Genomic DNA, 21,842 nt, shown 5'->3' on the forward strand with positions numbered 1-21,842 from the left:
TGACCGGCTCCTCCCCGCCCGGCCTCTCACCGTCCTCGGCCCCTGCCTGACCGGCTCCTCCGTCGCCTGGGCCTTCCAAGGGCTTGGTGTGGACGCTGCTTCCAGGAAGCCCTCCAGAAACCCGGCAGCAGGGTGGCCGCAGCAGTCTCCAGCAGCCGTCCCTAAGTCGCGTGAGTGCGGGGGACGTGCCCCCGCTGTGCCGCGGGGGCCCAGCCTGGTGTCTTCCCTGAGGCCCTGCGGCTGGCTGCCGGCTGGGCTGCCCCTCCCCGCAAGGGGAGAGCCGCGGAGGTGGGGACCGCCTCCTGATGGGGACGTACACGCAGCTCTCCACGTCGGATTCCGGGGCTCTCTGTCCTGCCCGAAGGCCCAGCTGGCCTGCGGGTCCTTAGAGTGGCAAAAACATCCGAAAACTGAGATTGAGGGTCCGGTGGGTGTCTGCACTTTTGTGCTGGGCACCCCAGGGAGGCCCGGGGGCTGGCTGGACAACGTGGTCTGCTGGGCGGGGGGGTTGGAGGAGCAACTGATGCCCTTTGCACTTCGGGTAGCAAGAGTCTGAGCAAGAGTCTCTGAGCCCTGTGCCCTGTGGGGGGGGGCGGGGGGGAGGAGGAGGAGGAGGAGGAGGAGGAGGAGGTGGGAAGGGCCGGGGCCTGCAGTCCTGTTCCCGGGGTGGCACGGCAAGTGGCCTCTTCCACAGGCTGCTTGGCCTGGGCTCCCTGCACCTGGGCCTTTGGAGGACCGGCCCTGTGCTTGCCAACACTTCCTGCAGGGACCCAGAGCTGGGAGGTGGCATCTCTCAGCCCTGGGTCGGGCAGAGCCCCAGCGGGCCATGCCCACAACCTCTCTCAGCACCGGTCCCCCAGAAGGCTCCTTTGGGACCAGGATTCTCTTGCGGTGACTCTTTAAGGTCTGGCCCCTGGATGGAGGGGCACCAGGAGTAGAGGAGCAGGAAGGGGAAGGGGGTGGCCATGCGAGGGGACACTTTGAGGCCGAGTCCCAGCTTCAGCCTGATCCTCCTGGGAACCCCGCTCTGAGACAAGGAGCCGGGCTTCGCATTCCCACAGCAGCCAGTCGTGGGCTGAGGACACCTGGGGCGTTGGGAACTCCCTGGCTTCTCCTTGGTTTAACGTCTAGAGCTGCTTGTGAATCGCGCCGCCACACACACCCGAGCGCAGGTGTCTTCCGCACAGACTGCGGGCCTCGCTCTTCTGAACGCCGCTAGCTCGCCACCCACCCACGGGTGAACCTGGTCAGGGTGCTTTCTCTAAGGGGCAGACTCTTTTCCGGGCGGGCTACCGGTGTCTCTGTTTGCTCGTTTCTTTCTTCCATTTCGGGAAAGTCTTCCTTGCTGGGTGTGGAAATCTCCTATGCCTTCCCTCGCCTATTCTGTCAGCTTTCAAATTCTCTTTCAGTTGCCACCCTCACAGATGGATTAGGAAACTCTTTCCGGTGCACTCATTAGTGAAATGACCTCCAGGAAGCTGGAATCCAATATCTAATGGCCGATTTTTAGCGAGTCCACACGCCAGGGTGGTCGGGGTCCAATGCAGCCCCGGCCAGGCCCAGGCCCCTTGGACTGGGCCACAGGAGGACACGGAGGAGGGTCCCGGCCCCCACGAAGCGGTGCCGGCAGTTCTCCACGGGCTTGGGCGTTTTCCAGAGGTAGGAGATGGAGGGGACTGATTTCTTCAGCGCCCCCCAAACCACGCCACCCCACCCCACCCATGGGACACATCCCCAGAGAGAGACGCCCCATACACTGGCTGTGCCCCAGCCCTGGCCCGGGGGAATAGGCGGCAGCCCACCCACAGGGCGAGGGGGGGGGGCGCAGCTGAAAGGGGTTGTGGGGGAGGGCGGCCCCTGGCTGGGGTCAAAGGGCGAGCGTCCCGCGCGTGCGCAGTCAGCGGCAGGCAGCGACGCGCTGGGGGTGGGCAGCGGGTAGGTGAAGGAGGCCGGGCGAGGAGACGAGGGGGGCTGGGAGGGCTCCACCTTGGCGAGTCCAGCCGTGGAGGCGCATCTTGTGTGAGTGTGAGTGAGTGTGAGTGTGTGTGTGTGTGTATACAGAGACAGCCCCCCGCCCCGCCCCGCCCATCACCCCGTCCCTGGGAGCCCGCGGGACCCGGCCGGAGAACTCAACCGGCCCGGCCCGGCGCGGGGCCTGGGGCGGGAGGCGGCGGCGGGGAAGCCCAGAGAGGCTCGGCTTCTTGAGCGGGGCAGGGGCGCCCTCCGCCGCCGTCTAGGGCCACACCACCCTGAACGCCCCCGATCTCGTCTGGTCTCGGAAGCTAAGCAGGGTCGGGCCTGGTTAGTACTTGGATGGGAGACCGCCTGGGAATACCGGGTGCCACAGGCTGCTGCTTTTTTTTTTTTTTTTTTTTTTTTGCCTCTTGTTGTGTCCCCTTTCTGGGAGCGCGGCGGCGGCCCGGGGTGGGGGTCACCCCCACCCTCAGCGCCCGCCCGCGGTGCCTGGCGCCCCAGCCCGCACCGTGGGGCCTCCTCTTGTCCCAAGCCGCGACACCGCCGCCACGCGGCAGCATGCGTGGCATCTGGACTGTCAGGTCTCAGACCAAAGGTCTGCTCTGTGGGAACCGACACGCTGGAGGAAACCTTGAGAGTCTGAGAGGGGAGGGAGTTCCAGAAGAAGGCCAGGATGTCATTTGGAGGGAGTATGTGACCAGAACTCGTCCCGTTGCTTTTGGGGTTCTATGGGCTACACGCAGGAATCTTTGGTGGTGGCACCTGATGTTGGGGGATCCGGAGTCACACCCAGACCTGCTCCACAGGCCTCCTTTTACTTTTCTCTTCGGATTCATTATTTTTAAAAAGTGTCTCTTACCTCTAGGATTGCATTTTCTTTTCTCTCTCTCTTCAAGCAAGATGATGGGAGTACAAGTATTCAGGTGACATGTGTTGCCCGTGCCCCCCTCCCCCCTGTGTTCTTTTTTTTTTTTTTTTTTGAGACAGAGTCTCGTTTTGCTGCCCAGGCTAGAGTGAGTGCCATGGCGTCAGCCTAGCTCACAGCAACCTCAATCTCCGGGCTCAAGCAATCCTGCTGCCTCAGCCTCCCGAGTAGTTGGGACTACAGGCATGCACCACCACGCCCGGCTGTGTTTTTCTATATATATTAGTTGGCCAATTAATTTCTTTCTATTTTTAGTAGAGACGGGGTCTCGCTCTTGCTCAGGCTGGTTTCGAACTCCTGACCTGGAGCAATCCGCCCGCCTCGGCCTCCCAGAGAGCTAGGATTACAGGCGTGAGCCACCGCGCCCGCCCCCCCCTGTGTTCTTATTCATATACCTCTCATGTTGTTCCAGCGTATTGTGGGGGTACCAATGTTAAGGTCGGGTGCCTTGCCCTCTCCAAGCCTCCCCCCTCGGGTCAGAGCTTCAAGTGCGCCCATCCCCCAGTCGGTGCGCACCCACCCCATGCCTAATGGATGTGTATGCCCCTCCCCTCCCCCCACACGCCCGACACCCACCCGATGAAGGTGATTCCTCTCTGTCCACTTAGGCGTCCATCCGTTCGTACCAATTTGCTGGTGAGCGCGCTCACGTGGTGCTCGTGTGTCCATTCTTGGGATACCTGGCCTACTGGAACGGGTTCCAGCTCTGGCCAGGAGAACACGAGAGGCGCCCTCTCACCGCTGCTCCTCACAGCCGAATGGCACTCCGTGGTGTCCACGCGCCACATTTTATTCATGCACTCCTGGATGGATGGGCACTCGGGTCGCTTCCACGTCTTTGCGATTGTGAATTGTGCCCTAACTGTCACCCTAACCCTTACCCAGCCCGTCTCCACTGCCCCTGCCTGACGCACTCCTCCCCGGCCAGGCCCGTCACTGTCCTGGGCCCCCGCCTGACCGGCTCCTCCCCGCCCGGCCTCTCACCGTCCTCGGCCCCTGCCTGACCGGCTCCTCCGTCGCCTGGGCCTTCCAAGGGCTTGGTGTGGACGCTGCTTCCAGGAAGCCCTCCAGAAACCCGGCAGCAGGGTGGCCGCAGCAGTCTCCAGCAGCCGTCCCTAAGTCGCGTGAGTGCGGGGGACGTGCCCCCGCTGTGCCGCGGGGGCCCAGCCTGGTGTCTTCCCTGAGGCCCTGCGGCTGGCTGCCGGCTGGGCTGCCCCTCCCCGCAAGGGGAGAGCCGCGGAGGTGGGGACCGCCTCCTGATGGGGACGTACACGCAGCTCTCCACGTCGGATTCCGGGGCTCTCTGTCCTGCCCGAAGGCCCAGCTGGCCTGCGGGTCCTTAGAGTGGCAAAAACATCCGAAAACTGAGATTGAGGGTCCGGTGGGTGTCTGCACTTTTGTGCTGGGCACCCCAGGGAGGCCCGGGGGCTGGCTGGACAACGTGGTCTGCTGGGCGGGGGGGTTGGAGGAGCAACTGATGCCCTTTGCACTTCGGGTAGCAAGAGTCTGAGCAAGAGTCTCTGAGCCCTGTGCCCTGTGGGGGGGGGCGGGGGGGAGGAGGAGGAGGAGGAGGAGGAGGAGGAGGTGGGAAGGGCCGGGGCCTGCAGTCCTGTTCCCGGGGTGGCACGGCAAGTGGCCTCTTCCACAGGCTGCTTGGCCTGGGCTCCCTGCACCTGGGCCTTTGGAGGACCGGCCCTGTGCTTGCCAACACTTCCTGCAGGGACCCAGAGCTGGGAGGTGGCATCTCTCAGCCCTGGGTCGGGCAGAGCCCCAGCGGGCCATGCCCACAACCTCTCTCAGCACCGGTCCCCCAGAAGGCTCCTTTGGGACCAGGATTCTCTTGCGGTGACTCTTTAAGGTCTGGCCCCTGGATGGAGGGGCACCAGGAGTAGAGGAGCAGGAAGGGGAAGGGGGTGGCCATGCGAGGGGACACTTTGAGGCCGAGTCCCAGCTTCAGCCTGATCCTCCTGGGAACCCCGCTCTGAGACAAGGAGCCGGGCTTCGCATTCCCACAGCAGCCAGTCGTGGGCTGAGGACACCTGGGGCGTTGGGAACTCCCTGGCTTCTCCTTGGTTTAACGTCTAGAGCTGCTTGTGAATCGCGCCGCCACACACACCCGAGCGCAGGTGTCTTCCGCACAGACTGCGGGCCTCGCTCTTCTGAACGCCGCTAGCTCGCCACCCACCCACGGGTGAACCTGGTCAGGGTGCTTTCTCTAAGGGGCAGACTCTTTTCCGGGCGGGCTACCGGTGTCTCTGTTTGCTCGTTTCTTTCTTCCATTTCGGGAAAGTCTTCCTTGCTGGGTGTGGAAATCTCCTATGCCTTCCCTCGCCTATTCTGTCAGCTTTCAAATTCTCTTTCAGTTGCCACCCTCACAGATGGATTAGGAAACTCTTTCCGGTGCACTCATTAGTGAAATGACCTCCAGGAAGCTGGAATCCAATATCTAATGGCCGATTTTTAGCGAGTCCACACGCCAGGGTGGTCGGGGTCCAATGCAGCCCCGGCCAGGCCCAGGCCCCTTGGACTGGGCCACAGGAGGACACGGAGGAGGGTCCCGGCCCCCACGAAGCGGTGCCGGCAGTTCTCCACGGGCTTGGGCGTTTTCCAGAGGTAGGAGATGGAGGGGACTGATTTCTTCAGCGCCCCCCAAACCACGCCACCCCACCCCACCCATGGGACACATCCCCAGAGAGAGACGCCCCATACACTGGCTGTGCCCCAGCCCTGGCCCGGGGGAATAGGCGGCAGCCCACCCACAGGGCGAGGGGGGGGGGCGCAGCTGAAAGGGGTTGTGGGGGAGGGCGGCCCCTGGCTGGGGTCAAAGGGCGAGCGTCCCGCGCGTGCGCAGTCAGCGGCAGGCAGCGACGCGCTGGGGGTGGGCAGCGGGTAGGTGAAGGAGGCCGGGCGAGGAGACGAGGGGGGCTGGGAGGGCTCCACCTTGGCGAGTCCAGCCGTGGAGGCGCATCTTGTGTGAGTGTGAGTGAGTGTGAGTGTGTGTGTGTGTGTATACAGAGACAGCCCCCCGCCCCGCCCCGCCCATCACCCCGTCCCTGGGAGCCCGCGGGACCCGGCCGGAGAACTCAACCGGCCCGGCCCGGCGCGGGGCCTGGGGCGGGAGGCGGCGGCGGGGAAGCCCAGAGAGGCTCGGCTTCTTGAGCGGGGCAGGGGCGCCCTCCGCCGCCGTCTAGGGCCACACCACCCTGAACGCCCCCGATCTCGTCTGGTCTCGGAAGCTAAGCAGGGTCGGGCCTGGTTAGTACTTGGATGGGAGACCGCCTGGGAATACCGGGTGCCACAGGCTGCTGCTTTTTTTTTTTTTTTTTTTTTTTTGCCTCTTGTTGTGTCCCCTTTCTGGGAGCGCGGCGGCGGCCCGGGGTGGGGGTCACCCCCACCCTCAGCGCCCGCCCGCGGTGCCTGGCGCCCCAGCCCGCACCGTGGGGCCTCCTCTTGTCCCAAGCCGCGACACCGCCGCCACGCGGCAGCATGCGTGGCATCTGGACTGTCAGGTCTCAGACCAAAGGTCTGCTCTGTGGGAACCGACACGCTGGAGGAAACCTTGAGAGTCTGAGAGGGGAGGGAGTTCCAGAAGAAGGCCAGGATGTCATTTGGAGGGAGTATGTGACCAGAACTCGTCCCGTTGCTTTTGGGGTTCTATGGGCTACACGCAGGAATCTTTGGTGGTGGCACCTGATGTTGGGGGATCCGGAGTCACACCCAGACCTGCTCCACAGGCCTCCTTTTACTTTTCTCTTCGGATTCATTATTTTTAAAAAGTGTCTCTTACCTCTAGGATTGCATTTTCTTTTCTCTCTCTCTTCAAGCAGATGATGGGAGTACAAGTATTCAGGTGACATGTGTTGCCCGTGCCCCCCTCCCCCCTGTGTTCTTTTTTTTTTTTTTTTTTGAGACAGAGTCTCGTTTTGCTGCCCAGGCTAGAGTGAGTGCCATGGCGTCAGCCTAGCTCACAGCAACCTCAATCTCCGGGCTCAAGCAATCCTGCTGCCTCAGCCTCCCGAGTAGTTGGGACTACAGGCATGCACCACCACGCCCGGCTGTGTTTTTCTATATATATTAGTTGGCCAATTAATTTCTTTCTATTTTTAGTAGAGACGGGGTCTCGCTCTTGCTCAGGCTGGTTTCGAACTCCTGACCTGGAGCAATCCGCCCGCCTCGGCCTCCCAGAGAGCTAGGATTACAGGCGTGAGCCACCGCGCCCGCCCCCCCCCTGTGTTCTTATTGATATACCTCTCATGTTGTTCCAGCGTATTGTGGGGGTACCAATGTTAAGGTCGGGTGCCTTGCCCTCTCCAAGCCTCCCCCCTCGGGTCAGAGCTTCAAGTGCGCCCATCCCCCAGTCGGTGCGCACCCACCCCATGCCTAATGGATGTGTATGCCCCTCCCCTCCCCCCACACGCCCGACACCCACCCGATGAAGGTGATTCCTCTCTGTCCACTTAGGCGTCCATCCGTTCGTACCAATTTGCTGGTGAGCGCGCTCACGTGGTGCTCGTGTGTCCATTCTTGGGATACCTGGCCTACTGGAACGGGTTCCAGCTCTGGCCAGGAGAACACGAGAGGCGCCCTCTCACCGCTGCTCCTCACAGCCGAATGGCACTCCGTGGTGTCCACGCGCCACATTTTATTCATGCACTCCTGGATGGATGGGCACTCGGGTCGCTTCCACGTCTTTGCGATTGTGAATTGTGCCCTAACTGTCACCCTAACCCTTACCCAGCCCGTCTCCACTGCCCCTGCCTGACGCACTCCTCCCCGGCCAGGCCCGTCACTGTCCTGGGCCCCCGCCTGACCGGCTCCTCCCCGCCCGGCCTCTCACCGTCCTCGGCCCCTGCCTGACCGGCTCCTCCGTCGCCTGGGCCTTCCAAGGGCTTGGTGTGGACGCTGCTTCCAGGAAGCCCTCCAGAAACCCGGCAGCAGGGTGGCCGCAGCAGTCTCCAGCAGCCGTCCCTAAGTCGCGTGAGTGCGGGGGACGTGCCCCCGCTGTGCCGCGGGGGCCCAGCCTGGTGTCTTCCCTGAGGCCCTGCGGCTGGCTGCCGGCTGGGCTGCCCCTCCCCGCAAGGGGAGAGCCGCGGAGGTGGGGACCGCCTCCTGATGGGGACGTACACGCAGCTCTCCACGTCGGATTCCGGGGCTCTCTGTCCTGCCCGAAGGCCCAGCTGGCCTGCGGGTCCTTAGAGTGGCAAAAACATCCGAAAACTGAGATTGAGGGTCCGGTGGGTGTCTGCACTTTTGTGCTGGGCACCCCAGGGAGGCCCGGGGGCTGGCTGGACAACGTGGTCTGCTGGGCGGGGGGGTTGGAGGAGCAACTGATGCCCTTTGCACTTCGGGTAGCAAGAGTCTGAGCAAGAGTCTCTGAGCCCTGTGCCCTGTGGGGGGGGGCGGGGGGGAGGAGGAGGAGGAGGAGGAGGAGGAGGAGGTGGGAAGGGCCGGGGCCTGCAGTCCTGTTCCCGGGGTGGCACGGCAAGTGGCCTCTTCCACAGGCTGCTTGGCCTGGGCTCCCTGCACCTGGGCCTTTGGAGGACCGGCCCTGTGCTTGCCAACACTTCCTGCAGGGACCCAGAGCTGGGAGGTGGCATCTCTCAGCCCTGGGTCGGGCAGAGCCCCAGCGGGCCATGCCCACAACCTCTCTCAGCACCGGTCCCCCAGAAGGCTCCTTTGGGACCAGGATTCTCTTGCGGTGACTCTTTAAGGTCTGGCCCCTGGATGGAGGGGCACCAGGAGTAGAGGAGCAGGAAGGGGAAGGGGGTGGCCATGCGAGGGGACACTTTGAGGCCGAGTCCCAGCTTCAGCCTGATCCTCCTGGGAACCCCGCTCTGAGACAAGGAGCCGGGCTTCGCATTCCCACAGCAGCCAGTCGTGGGCTGAGGACACCTGGGGCGTTGGGAACTCCCTGGCTTCTCCTTGGTTTAACGTCTAGAGCTGCTTGTGAATCGCGCCGCCACACACACCCGAGCGCAGGTGTCTTCCGCACAGACTGCGGGCCTCGCTCTTCTGAACGCCGCTAGCTCGCCACCCACCCACGGGTGAACCTGGTCAGGGTGCTTTCTCTAAGGGGCAGACTCTTTTCCGGGCGGGCTACCGGTGTCTCTGTTTGCTCGTTTCTTTCTTCCATTTCGGGAAAGTCTTCCTTGCTGGGTGTGGAAATCTCCTATGCCTTCCCTCGCCTATTCTGTCAGCTTTCAAATTCTCTTTCAGTTGCCACCCTCACAGATGGATTAGGAAACTCTTTCCGGTGCACTCATTAGTGAAATGACCTCCAGGAAGCTGGAATCCAATATCTAATGGCCGATTTTTAGCGAGTCCACACGCCAGGGTGGTCGGGGTCCAATGCAGCCCCGGCCAGGCCCAGGCCCCTTGGACTGGGCCACAGGAGGACACGGAGGAGGGTCCCGGCCCCCACGAAGCGGTGCCGGCAGTTCTCCACGGGCTTGGGCGTTTTCCAGAGGTAGGAGATGGAGGGGACTGATTTCTTCAGCGCCCCCCAAACCACGCCACCCCACCCCACCCATGGGACACATCCCCAGAGAGAGACGCCCCATACACTGGCTGTGCCCCAGCCCTGGCCCGGGGGAATAGGCGGCAGCCCACCCACAGGGCGAGGGGGGGGGGCGCAGCTGAAAGGGGTTGTGGGGGAGGGCGGCCCCTGGCTGGGGTCAAAGGGCGAGCGTCCCGCGCGTGCGCAGTCAGCGGCAGGCAGCGACGCGCTGGGGGTGGGCAGCGGGTAGGTGAAGGAGGCCGGGCGAGGAGACGAGGGGGGCTGGGAGGGCTCCACCTTGGCGAGTCCAGCCGTGGAGGCGCATCTTGTGTGAGTGTGAGTGAGTGTGAGTGTGTGTGTGTGTGTATACAGAGACAGCCCCCCGCCCCGCCCCGCCCATCACCCCGTCCCTGGGAGCCCGCGGGACCCGGCCGGAGAACTCAACCGGCCCGGCCCGGCGCGGGGCCTGGGGCGGGAGGCGGCGGCGGGGAAGCCCAGAGAGGCTCGGCTTCTTGAGCGGGGCAGGGGCGCCCTCCGCCGCCGTCTAGGGCCACACCACCCTGAACGCCCCCGATCTCGTCTGGTCTCGGAAGCTAAGCAGGGTCGGGCCTGGTTAGTACTTGGATGGGAGACCGCCTGGGAATACCGGGTGCCACAGGCTGCTGCTTTTTTTTTTTTTTTTTTTTTTTTTTGCCTCTTGTTGTGTCCCCTTTCTGGGAGCGCGGCGGCGGCCCGGGGTGGGGGTCACCCCCACCCTCAGCGCCCGCCCGCGGTGCCTGGCGCCCCAGCCCGCACCGTGGGGCCTCCTCTTGTCCCAAGCCGCGACACCGCCGCCACGCGGCAGCATGCGTGGCATCTGGACTGTCAGGTCTCAGACCAAAGGTCTGCTCTGTGGGAACCGACACGCTGGAGGAAACCTTGAGAGTCTGAGAGGGGAGGGAGTTCCAGAAGAAGGCCAGGATGTCATTTGGAGGGAGTATGTGACCAGAACTCGTCCCGTTGCTTTTGGGGTTCTATGGGCTACACGCAGGAATCTTTGGTGGTGGCACCTGATGTTGGGGGATCCGGAGTCACACCCAGACCTGCTCCACAGGCCTCCTTTTACTTTTCTCTTCGGATTCATTATTTTTAAAAAGTGTCTCTTACCTCTAGGATTGCATTTTCTTTTCTCTCTCTCTTCAAGCAGATGATGGGAGTACAAGTATTCAGGTGACATGTGTTGCCCGTGCCCCCCTCCCCCCTGTGTTCTTTTTTTTTTTTTTTTTGAGACAGAGTCTCGTTTTGCTGCCCAGGCTAGAGTGAGTGCCATGGCATCAGCCTAGCTCACAGCAACCTCAATCTCCGGGCTCAAGCAATCCTGCTGCCTCAGCCTCCCGAGTAGTTGGGACTACAGGCATGCACCACCACGCCCGGCTGTGTTTTTCTATATATATTAGTTGGCCAATTAATTTCTTTCTATTTTTAGTAGAGACGGGGTCTCGCTCTTGCTCAGGCTGGTTTCGAACTCCTGACCTGGAGCAATCCGCCCGCCTCGGCCTCCCAGAGAGCTAGGATTACAGGCGTGAGCCACCGCGCCCGCCCCCCCCCTGTGTTCTTATTGATATACCTCTCATGTTGTTCCAGCGTATTGTGGGGGTACCAATGTTAAGGTCGGGTGCCTTGCCCTCTCCAAGCCTCCCCCCTCGGGTCAGAGCTTCAAGTGCGCCCATCCCCCAGTCGGTGCGCACCCACCCCATGCCTAATGGATGTGTATGCCCCTCCCCTCCCCCCACACGCCCGACACCCACCCGATGAAGGTGATTCCTCTCTGTCCACTTAGGCGTCCATCCGTTCGTACCAATTTGCTGGTGAGCGCGCTCACGTGGTGCTCGTGTGTCCATTCTTGGGATACCTGGCCTACTGGAACGGGTTCCAGCTCTGGCCAGGAGAACACGAGAGGCGCCCTCTCACCGCTGCTCCTCACAGCCGAATGGCACTCCGTGGTGTCCACGCGCCACATTTTATTCATGCACTCCTGGATGGATGGGCACTCGGGTCGCTTCCACGTCTTTGCGATTGTGAATTGTGCCCTAACTGTCACCCTAACCCTTACCCAGCCCGTCTCCACTGCCCCTGCCTGACGCACTCCTCCCCGGCCAGGCCCGTCACTGTCCTGGGCCCCCGCCTGACCGGCTCCTCCCCGCCCGGCCTCTCACCGTCCTCGGCCCCTGCCTGACCGGCTCCTCCGTCGCCTGGGCCTTCCAAGGGCTTGGTGTGGACGCTGCTTCCAGGAAGCCCTCCAGAAACCCGGCAGCAGGGTGGCCGCAGCAGTCTCCAGCAGCCGTCCCTAAGTCGCGTGAGTGCGGGGGACGTGCCCCCGCTGTGCCGCGGGGGCCCAGCCTGGTGTCTTCCCTGAGGCCCTGCGGCTGGCTGCCGGCTGGGCTGCCCCTCCCCGCAAGGGGAGAGCCGCGGAGGTGGGGACCGCCTCCTGATGGGGACGTACACGCAGCTCTCCACGTCGGATTCCGGGGCTCTCTGTCCTGCCCGAAGGCCCAGCTGGCCTGCGGGTCCTTAGAGTGGCAAAAACATCCGAAAACTGAGATTGAGGGTCCGGTGGGTGTCTGCACTTTTGTGCTGGGCACCCCAGGGAGGCCCGGGGGCTGGCTGGACAACGTGGTCTGCTGGGCGGGGGGGTTGGAGGAGCAACTGATGCCCTTTGCACTTCGGGTAGCAAGAGTCTGAGCAAGAGTCTCTGAGCCCTGTGCCCTGTGGGGGGGGGCGGGGGGGAGGAGGAGGAGGAGGAGGAGGAGGAGGAGGTGGGAAGGGCCGGGGCCTGCAGTCCTGTTCCCGGGGTGGCACGGCAAGTGGCCTCTTCCACAGGCTGCTTGGCCTGGGCTCCCTGCACCTGGGCCTTTGGAGGACCGGCCCTGTGCTTGCCAACACTTCCTGCAGGGACCCAGAGCTGGGAGGTGGCATCTCTCAGCCCTGGGTCGGGCAGAGCCCCAGCGGGCCATGCCCACAACCTCTCTCAGCACCGGTCCCCCAGAAGGCTCCTTTGGGACCAGGATTCTCTTGCGGTGACTCTTTAAGGTCTGGCCCCTGGATGGAGGGGCACCAGGAGTAGAGGAGCAGGAAGGGGAAGGGGGTGGCCATGCGAGGGGACACTTTGAGGCCGAGTCCCAGCTTCAGCCTGATCCTCCTGGGAACCCCGCTCTGAGACAAGGAGCCGGGCTTCGCATTCCCACAGCAGCCAGTCGTGGGCTGAGGACACCTGGGGCGTTGGGAACTCCCTGGCTTCTCCTTGGTTTAACGTCTAGAGCTGCTTGTGAATCGCGCCGCCACACACACCCGAGCGCAGGTGTCTTCCGCACAGACTGCGGGCCTCGCTCTTCTGAACGCCGCTAGCTCGCCACCCACCCACGGGTGAACCTGGTCAGGGTGCTTTCTCTAAGGGGCAGACTCTTTTCCGGGCGGGCTACCGGTGTCTCTGTTTGCTCGTTTCTTTCTTCCATTTCGGGAAAGTCTTCCTTGCTGGGTGTGGAAATCTCCTATGCCTTCCCTCGCCTATTCTGTCAGCTTTCAAATTCTCTTTCAGTTGCCACCCTCACAGATGGATTAGGAAACTCTTTCCGGTGCACTCATTAGTGAAATGACCTCCAGGAAGCTGGAATCCAATATCTAATGGCCGATTTTTAGCGAGTCCACACGCCAGGGTGGTCGGGGTCCAATGCAGCCCCGGCCAGGCCCAGGCCCCTTGGACTGGGCCACAGGAGGACACGGAGGAGGGTCCCGGCCCCCACGAAGCGGTGCCGGCAGTTCTCCACGGGCTTGGGCGTTTTCCAGAGGTAGGAGATGGAGGGGACTGATTTCTTCAGCGCCCCCCAAACCACGCCACCCCACCCCACCCATGGGACACATCCCCAGAGAGAGACGCCCCATACACTGGCTGTGCCCCAGCCCTGGCCCGGGGGAATAGGCGGCAGCCCACCCACAGGGCGAGGGGGGGGGGCGCAGCTGAAAGGGGTTGTGGGGGAGGGCGGCCCCTGGCTGGGGTCAAAGGGCGAGCGTCCCGCGCGTGCGCAGTCAGCGGCAGGCAGCGACGCGCTGGGGGTGGGCAGCGGGTAGGTGAAGGAGGCCGGGCGAGGAGACGAGGGGGGCTGGGAGGGCTCCACCTTGGCGAGTCCAGCCGTGGAGGCGCATCTTGTGTGAGTGTGAGTGAGTGTGAGTGTGTGTGTGTGTGTATACAGAGACAGCCCCCCGCCCCGCCCCGCCCATCACCCCGTCCCTGGGAGCCCGCGGGACCCGGCCGGAGAACTCAACCGGCCCGGCCCGGCGCGGGGCCTGGGGCGGGAGGCGGCGGCGGGGAAGCCCAGAGAGGCTCGGCTTCTTGAGCGGGGCAGGGGCGCCCTCCGCCGCCGTCTAGGGCCACACCACCCTGAACGCCCCCGATCTCGTCTGGTCTCGGAAGCTAAGCAGGGTCGGGCCTGGTTAGTACTTGGATGGGAGACCGCCTGGGAATACCGGGTGCCACAGGCTGCTGCTTTTTTTTTTTTTTTTTTTTTTTTGCCTCTTGTTGTGTCCCCTTTCTGGGAGCGCGGCGGCGGCCCGGGGTGGGGGTCACCCCCACCCTCAGCGCCCGCCCGCGGTGCCTGGCGCCCCAGCCCGCACCGTGGGGCCTCCTCTTGTCCCAAGCCGCGACACCGCCGCCACGCGGCAGCATGCGTGGCATCTGGACTGTCAGGTCTCAGACCAAAGGTCTGCTCTGTGGGAACCGACACGCTGGAGGAAACCTTGAGAGTCTGAGAGGGGAGGGAGTTCCAGAAGAAGGCCAGGATGTCATTTGGAGGGAGTATGTGACCAGAACTCGTCCCGTTGCTTTTGGGGTTCTATGGGCTACACGCAGGAATCTTTGGTGGTGGCACCTGATGTTGGGGGATCCGGAGTCACACCCAGACCTGCTCCACAGGCCTCCTTTTACTTTTCTCTTCGGATTCATTATTTTTAAAAAGTGTCTCTTACCTCTATGATTGCATTTTCTTTTCTCTCTCTCTTCAAGCAGATGATGGGAGTACAAGTATTCAGGTGACATGTGTTGCCCGTGCCCCCCTCCCCCCTGTGTTCTTTTTTTTTTTTTTTTTTTGAGACAGAGTCTCGTTTTGCTGCCCAGGCTAGAGTGAGTGCCATGGCGTCAGCCTAGCTCACAGCAACCTCAATCTCCGGGCTCAAGCAATCCTGCTGCCTCAGCCTCCCGAGTAGTTGGGACTACAGGCATGCACCACCACGCCCGGCTGTGTTTTTCTATATATATTAGTTGGCCAATTAATTTCTTTCTATTTTTAGTAGAGACGGGGTCTCGCTCTTGCTCAGGCTGGTTTCGAACTCCTGACCTGGAGCAATCCGCCCGCCTCGGCCTCCCAGAGAGCTAGGATTACAGGCGTGAGCCACCGCGCCCGCCCCCCCCTGTGTTCTTATTCATATACCTCTCATGTTGTTCCAGCGTATTGTGGGGGTACCAATGTTAAGGTCGGGTGCCTTGCCCTCTCCAAGCCTCCCCCCTCGGGTCAGAGCTTCAAGTGCGCCCATCCCCCAGTCGGTGCGCACCCACCCCATGCCTAATGGATGTGTATGCCCCTCCCCTCCCCCCACACGCCCGACACCCACCCGATGAAGGTGATTCCTCTCTGTCCACTTAGGCGTCCATCCGTTCGTACCAATTTGCTGGTGAGCGCGCTCACGTGGTGCTCGTGTGTCCATTCTTGGGATACCTGGCCTACTGGAACGGGTTCCAGCTCTGGCCAGGAGAACACGAGAGGCGCCCTCTCACCGCTGCTCCTCACAGCCGAATGGCACTCCGTGGTGTCCACGCGCCACATTTTATTCATGCACTCCTGGATGGATGGGCACTCGGGTCGCTTCCACGTCTTTGCGATTGTGAATTGTGCCCTAACTGTCACCCTAACCCTTACCCAGCCCGTCTCCACTGCCCCTGCCTGACGCACTCCTCCCCGGCCAGGCCCGTCACTGTCCTGGGCCCCCGCCTGACCGGCTCCTCCCCGCCCGGCCTCTCACCGTCCTCGGCCCCTGCCTGACCGGCTCCTCCGTCGCCTGGGCCTTCCAAGGGCTTGGTGTGGACGCTGCTTCCAGGAAGCCCTCCAGAAACCCGGCAGCAGGGTGGCCGCAGCAGTCTCCAGCAGCCGTCCCTAAGTCGCGTGAGTGCGGGGGACGTGCCCCCGCTGTGCCGCGGGGGCCCAGCCTGGTGTCTTCCCTGAGGCCCTGCGGCTGGCTGCCGGCTGGGCTGCCCCTCCCCGCAAGGGGAGAGCCGCGGAGGTGGGGACCGCCTCCTGATGGGGACGTACACGCAGCTCTCCACGTCGGATTCCGGGGCTCTCTGTCCTGCCCGAAGGCCCAGCTGGCCTGCGGGTCCTTAGAGTGGCAAAAACATCCGAAAACTGAGATTGAGGGTCCGGTGGGTGTCTGCACTTTTGTGCTGGGCACCCCAGGGAGGCCCGGGGGCTGGCTGGACAACGTGGTCTGCTGGGCGGGGGGGTTGGAGGAGCAACTGATGCCCTTTGCACTTCGGGTAGCAAGAGTCTGAGCAAGAGTCTCTGAGCCCTGTGCCCTGTGGGGGGGGGCGGGGGGGAGGAGGAGGAGGAGGAGGAGGAGGAGGAGGTGGGAAGGGCCGGGGCCTGCAGTCCTGTTCCCGGGGTGGCACGGCAAGTGGCCTCTTCCACAGGCTGCTTGGCCTGGGCTCCCTGCACCTGGGCCTTTGGAGGACCGGCCCTGTGCTTGCCAACACTTCCTGCAGGGACCCAGAGCTGGGAGGTGGCATCTCTCAGCCCTGGGTCGGGCAGAGCCCCAGCGGGCCATGCCCACAACCTCTCTCAGCACCGGTCCCCCAGAAGGCTCCTTTGGGACCAGGATTCTCTTGCGGTGACTCTTTAAGGTCTGGCCCCTGGATGGAGGGGCACCAGGAGTAGAGGAGCAGGAAGGGGAAGGGGGTGGCCATGCGAGGGGACACTTTGAGGCCGAGTCCCAGCTTCAGCCTGATCCTCCTGGGAACCCCGCTCTGAGACAAGGAGCCGGGCTTCGCATTCCCACAGCAGCCAGTCGTGGGCTGAGGACACCTGGGGCGTTGGGAACTCCCTGGCTTCTCCTTGGTTTAACGTCTAGAGCTGCTTGTGAATCGCGCCGCCACACACACCCGAGCGCAGGTGTCTTCCGCACAGACTGCGGGCCTCGCTCTTCTGAACGCCGCTAGCTCGCCACCCACCCACGGGTGAACCTGGTCAGGGTGCTTTCTCTAAGGGGCAGACTCTTTTCCGGGCGGGCTACCGGTGTCTCTGTTTGCTCGTTTCTTTCTTCCATTTCGGGAAAGTCTTCCTTGCTGGGTGTGGAAATCTCCTATGCCTTCCCTCGCCTATTCTGTCAGCTTTCAAATTCTCTTTCAGTTGCCACCCTCACAGATGGATTAGGAAACTCTTTCCGGTGCACTCATTAGTGAAATGACCTCCAGGAAGCTGGAATCCAATATCTAATGGCCGATTTTTAGCGAGTCCACACGCCAGGGTGGTCGGGGTCCAATGCAGCCCCGGCCAGGCCCAGGCCCCTTGGACTGGGCCACAGGAGGACACGGAGGAGGGTCCCGGCCCCCACGAAGCGGTGCCGGCAGTTCTCCACGGGCTTGGGCGTTTTCCAGAGGTAGGAGATGGAGGGGACTGATTTCTTCAGCGCCCCCCAAACCACGCCACCCCACCCCACCCATGGGACACATCCCCAGAGAGAGACGCCCCATACACTGGCTGTGCCCCAGCCCTGGCCCGGGGGAATAGGCGGCAGCCCACCCACAGGGCGAGGGGGGGGGGCGCAGCTGAAAGGGGTTGTGGGGGAGGGCGGCCCCTGGCTGGGGTCAAAGGGCGAGCGTCCCGCGCGTGCGCAGTCAGCGGCAGGCAGCGACGCGCTGGGGGTGGGCAGCGGGTAGGTGAAGGAGGCCGGGCGAGGAGACGAGGGGGGCTGGGAGGGCTCCACCTTGGCGAGTCCAGCCGTGGAGGCGCATCTTGTGTGAGTGTGAGTGAGTGTGAGTGTGTGTGTGTGTGTATACAGAGACAGCCCCCCGCCCCGCCCCGCCCATCACCCCGTCCCTGGGAGCCCGCGGGACCCGGCCGGAGAACTCAACCGGCCCGGCCCGGCGCGGGGCCTGGGGCGGGAGGCGGCGGCGGGGAAGCCCAGAGAGGCTCGGCTTCTTGAGCGGGGCAGGGGCGCCCTCCGCCGCCGTCTAGGGCCACACCACCCTGAACGCCCCCGATCTCGTCTGGTCTCGGAAGCTAAGCAGGGTCGGGCCTGGTTAGTACTTGGATGGGAGACCGCCTGGGAATACCGGGTGCCACAGGCTGCTGCTTTTTTTTTTTTTTTTTTTTTTTTGCCTCTTGTTGTGTCCCCTTTCTGGGAGCGCGGCGGCGGCCCGGGGTGGGGGTCACCCCCACCCTCAGCGCCCGCCCGCGGTGCCTGGCGCCCCAGCCCGCACCGTGGGGCCTCCTCTTGTCCCAAGCCGCGACACCGCCGCCACGCGGCAGCATGCGTGGCATCTGGACTGTCAGGTCTCAGACCAAAGGTCTGCTCTGTGGGAACCGACACGCTGGAGGAAACCTTGAGAGTCTGAGAGGGGAGGGAGTTCCAGAAGAAGGCCAGGATGTCATTTGGAGGGAGTATGTGACCAGAACTCGTCCCGTTGCTTTTGGGGTTCTATGGGCTACACGCAGGAATCTTTGGTGGTGGCACCTGATGTTGGGGGATCCGGAGTCACACCCAGACCTGCTCCACAGGCCTCCTTTTACTTTTCTCTTCGGATTCATTATTTTTAAAAAGTGTCTCTTACCTCTATGATTGCATTTTCTTTTCTCTCTCTCTTCAAGCAGATGATGGGAGTACAAGTATTCAGGTGACATGTGTTGCCCGTGCCCCCCTCCCCCCTGTGTTCTTTTTTTTTTTTTTTTTTGAGACAGAGTCTCGTTTTGCTGCCCAGGCTAGAGTGAGTGCCATGGCGTCAGCCTAGCTCACAGCAACCTCAATCTCCGGGCTCAAGCAATCCTGCTGCCTCAGCCTCCCGAGTAGTTGGGACTACAGGCATGCACCACCACGCCCGGCTGTGTTTTTCTATATATATTAGTTGGCCAATTAATTTCTTTCTATTTTTAGTAGAGACGGGGTCTCGCTCTTGCTCAGGCTGGTTTCGAACTCCTGACCTGGAGCAATCCGCCCGCCTCGGCCTCCCAGAGAGCTAGGATTACAGGCGTGAGCCACCGCGCCCGCCCCCCCCCTGTGTTCTTATTGATATACCTCTCATGTTGTTCCAGCGTATTGTGGGGGTACCAATGTTAAGGTCGGGTGCCTTGCCCTCTCCAAGCCTCCCCCCTCGGGTCAGAGCTTCAAGTGCGCCCATCCCCCAGTCGGTGCGCACCCACCCCATGCCTAATGGATGTGTATGCCCCTCCCCTCCCCCCACACGCCCGACACCCACCCGATGAAGGTGATTCCTCTCTGTCCACTTAGGCGTCCATCCGTTCGTACCAATTTGCTGGTGAGCGCGCTCACGTGGTGCTCGTGTGTCCATTCTTGGGATACCTGGCCTACTGGAACGGGTTCCAGCTCTGGCCAGGAGAACACGAGAGGCGCCCTCTCACCGCTGCTCCTCACAGCCGAATGGCACTCCGTGGTGTCCACGCGCCACATTTTATTCATGCACTCCTGGATGGATGGGCACTCGGGTCGCTTCCACGTCTTTGCGATTGTGAATTGTGCCCTAACTGTCACCCTAACCCTTACCCAGCCCGTCTCCACTGCCCCTGCCTGACGCACTCCTCCCCGGCCAGGCCCGTCACTGTCCTGGGCCCCCGCCTGACCGGCTCCTCCCCGCCCGGCCTCTCACCGTCCTCGGCCCCTGCCTGACCGGCTCCTCCGTCGCCTGGGCCTTCCAAGGGCTTGGTGTGGACGCTGCTTCCAGGAAGCCCTCCAGAAACCCGGCAGCAGGGTGGCCGCAGCAGTCTCCAGCAGCCGTCCCTAAGTCGCGTGAGTGCGGGGGACGTGCCCCCGCTGTGCCGCGGGGGCCCAGCCTGGTGTCTTCCCTGAGGCCCTGCGGCTGGCTGCCGGCTGGGCTGCCCCTCCCCGCAAGGGGAGAGCCGCGGAGGTGGGGACCGCCTCCTGATGGGGACGTACACGCAGCTCTCCACGTCGGATTCCGGGGCTCTCTGTCCTGCCCGAAGGCCCAGCTGGCCTGCGGGTCCTTAGAGTGGCAAAAACATCCGAAAACTGAGATTGAGGGTCCGGTGGGTGTCTGCACTTTTGTGCTGGGCACCCCAGGGAGGCCCGGGGGCTGGCTGGACAACGTGGTCTGCTGGGCGGGGGGGTTGGAGGAGCAACTGATGCCCTTTGCACTTCGGGTAGCAAGAGTCTGAGCAAGAGTCTCTGAGCCCTGTGCCCTGTGGGGGGGGGGCGGGGGGGAGGAGGAGGAGGAGGAGGAGGAGGAGGAGGTGGGAAGGGCCGGGGCCTGCAGTCCTGTTCCCGGGGTGGCACGGCAAGTGGCCTCTTCCACAGGCTGCTTGGCCTGGGCTCCCTGCACCTGGGCCTTTGGAGGACCGGCCCTGTGCTTGCCAACACTTCCTGCAGGGACCCAGAGCTGGGAGGTGGCATCTCTCAGCCCTGGGTCGGGCAGAGCCCCAGCGGGCCATGCCCACAACCTCTCTCAGCACCGGTCCCCCAGAAGGCTCCTTTGGGACCAGGATTCTCTTGCGGTGACTCTTTAAGGTCTGGCCCCTGGATGGAGGGGCACCAGGAGTAGAGGAGCAGGAAGGGGAAGGGGGTGGCCATGCGAGGGGACACTTTGAGGCCGAGTCCCAGCTTCAGCCTGATCCTCCTGGGAACCCCGCTCTGAGACAAGGAGCCGGGCTTCGCATTCCCACAGCAGCCAGTCGTGGGCTGAGGACACCTGGGGCGTTGGGAACTCCCTGGCTTCTCCTTGGTTTAACGTCTAGAGCTGCTTGTGAATCGCGCCGCCACACACACCCGAGCGCAGGTGTCTTCCGCACAGACTGCGGGCCTCGCTCTTCTGAACGCCGCTAGCTCGCCACCCACCCACGGGTGAACCTGGTCAGGGTGCTTTCTCTAAGGGGCAGACTCTTTTCCGGGCGGGCTACCGGTGTCTCTGTTTGCTCGTTTCTTTCTTCCATTTCGGGAAAGTCTTCCTTGCTGGGTGTGGAAATCTCCTATGCCTTCCCTCGCCTATTCTGTCAGCTTTCAAATTCTCTTTCAGTTGCCACCCTCACAGATGGATTAGGAAACTCTTTCCGGTGCACTCATTAGTGAAATGACCTCCAGGAAGCTGGAATCCAATATCTAATGGCCGATTTTTAGCGAGTCCACACGCCAGGGTGGTCGGGGTCCAATGCAGCCCCGGCCAGGCCCAGGCCCCTTGGACTGGGCCACAGGAGGACACGGAGGAGGGTCCCGGCCCCCACGAAGCGGTGCCGGCAGTTCTCCACGGGCTTGGGCGTTTTCCAGAGGTAGGAGATGGAGGGGACTGATTTCTTCAGCGCCCCCCAAACCACGCCACCCCACCCCACCCATGGGACACATCCCCAGAGAGAGACGCCCCATACACTGGCTGTGCCCCAGCCCTGGCCCGGGGGAATAGGCGGCAGCCCACCCACAGGGCGAGGGGGGGGGGCGCAGCTGAAAGGGGTTGTGGGGGAGGGCGGCCCCTGGCTGGGGTCAAAGGGCGAGCGTCCCGCGCGTGCGCAGTCAGCGGCAGGCAGCGACGCGCTGGGGGTGGGCAGCGGGTAGGTGAAGGAGGCCGGGCGAGGAGACGAGGGGGGCTGGGAGGGCTCCACCTTGGCGAGTCCAGCCGTGGAGGCGCATCTTGTGTGAGTGTGAGTGAGTGTGAGTGTGTGTGTGTGTGTATACAGAGACAGCCCCCCGCCCCGCCCCGCCCATCACCCCGTCCCTGGGAGCCCGCGGGACCCGGCCGGAGAACTCAACCGGCCCGGCCCGGCGCGGGGCCTGGGGCGGGAGGCGGCGGCGGGGAAGCCCAGAGAGGCTCGGCTTCTTGAGCGGGGCAGGGGCGCCCTCCGCCGCCGTCTAGGGCCACACCACCCTGAACGCCCCCGATCTCGTCTGGTCTCGGAAGCTAAGCAGGGTCGGGCCTGGTTAGTACTTGGATGGGAGACCGCCTGGGAATACCGGGTGCCACAGGCTGCTGCTTTTTTTTTTTTTTTTTTTTTTTTGCCTCTTGTTGTGTCCCCTTTCTGGGAGCGCGGCGGCGGCCCGGGGTGGGGGTCACCCCCACCCTCAGCGCCCGCCCGCGGTGCCTGGCGCCCCAGCCCGCACCGTGGGGCCTCCTCTTGTCCCAAGCCGCGACACCGCCGCCACGCGGCAGCATGCGTGGCATCTGGACTGTCAGGTCTCAGACCAAAGGTCTGC

At 63.2% G+C, this 21,842-nt stretch overlaps 6 non-coding genes across 6 annotated transcripts; all 6 read left to right on the forward strand.

Moving 5' to 3' along the window:
- Positions 1-2,231: 2,231 nt before the first annotated feature.
- On the forward strand, positions 2,232-2,350 carry LOC142875868 (5S ribosomal RNA). Its single transcript, XR_012923148.1, has one exon. It is a non-coding gene; the product is annotated as a 5S ribosomal RNA (ribosomal RNA).
- Positions 2,351-6,084: 3,734 nt separating this feature from the next.
- On the forward strand, positions 6,085-6,203 carry LOC142875879 (5S ribosomal RNA). Its single transcript, XR_012923153.1, has one exon. It is a non-coding gene; the product is annotated as a 5S ribosomal RNA (ribosomal RNA).
- A 3,734-nt stretch (positions 6,204-9,937) lies between these two features.
- Positions 9,938-10,056, forward strand: LOC142875890 (5S ribosomal RNA). Its single transcript, XR_012923154.1, has one exon. It is a non-coding gene; the product is annotated as a 5S ribosomal RNA (ribosomal RNA).
- A 3,735-nt stretch (positions 10,057-13,791) lies between these two features.
- Positions 13,792-13,910, forward strand: LOC142875902 (5S ribosomal RNA). The gene has a single exon (XR_012923155.1). It is a non-coding gene; the product is annotated as a 5S ribosomal RNA (ribosomal RNA).
- A 3,734-nt stretch (positions 13,911-17,644) lies between these two features.
- On the forward strand, positions 17,645-17,763 carry LOC142875913 (5S ribosomal RNA). Its single transcript, XR_012923156.1, has one exon. It is a non-coding gene; the product is annotated as a 5S ribosomal RNA (ribosomal RNA).
- A 3,735-nt stretch (positions 17,764-21,498) lies between these two features.
- Positions 21,499-21,617, forward strand: LOC142875925 (5S ribosomal RNA). Its single transcript, XR_012923158.1, has one exon. It is a non-coding gene; the product is annotated as a 5S ribosomal RNA (ribosomal RNA).
- The last annotated feature ends 225 nt before the right edge of the window (positions 21,618-21,842 follow it).

Source organism: Microcebus murinus, chromosome 14 (assembly GCF_040939455.1).
Source record: "Microcebus murinus isolate Inina chromosome 14, M.murinus_Inina_mat1.0, whole genome shotgun sequence".
NCBI lineage: Eukaryota > Metazoa > Chordata > Mammalia > Primates > Cheirogaleidae > Microcebus > Microcebus murinus.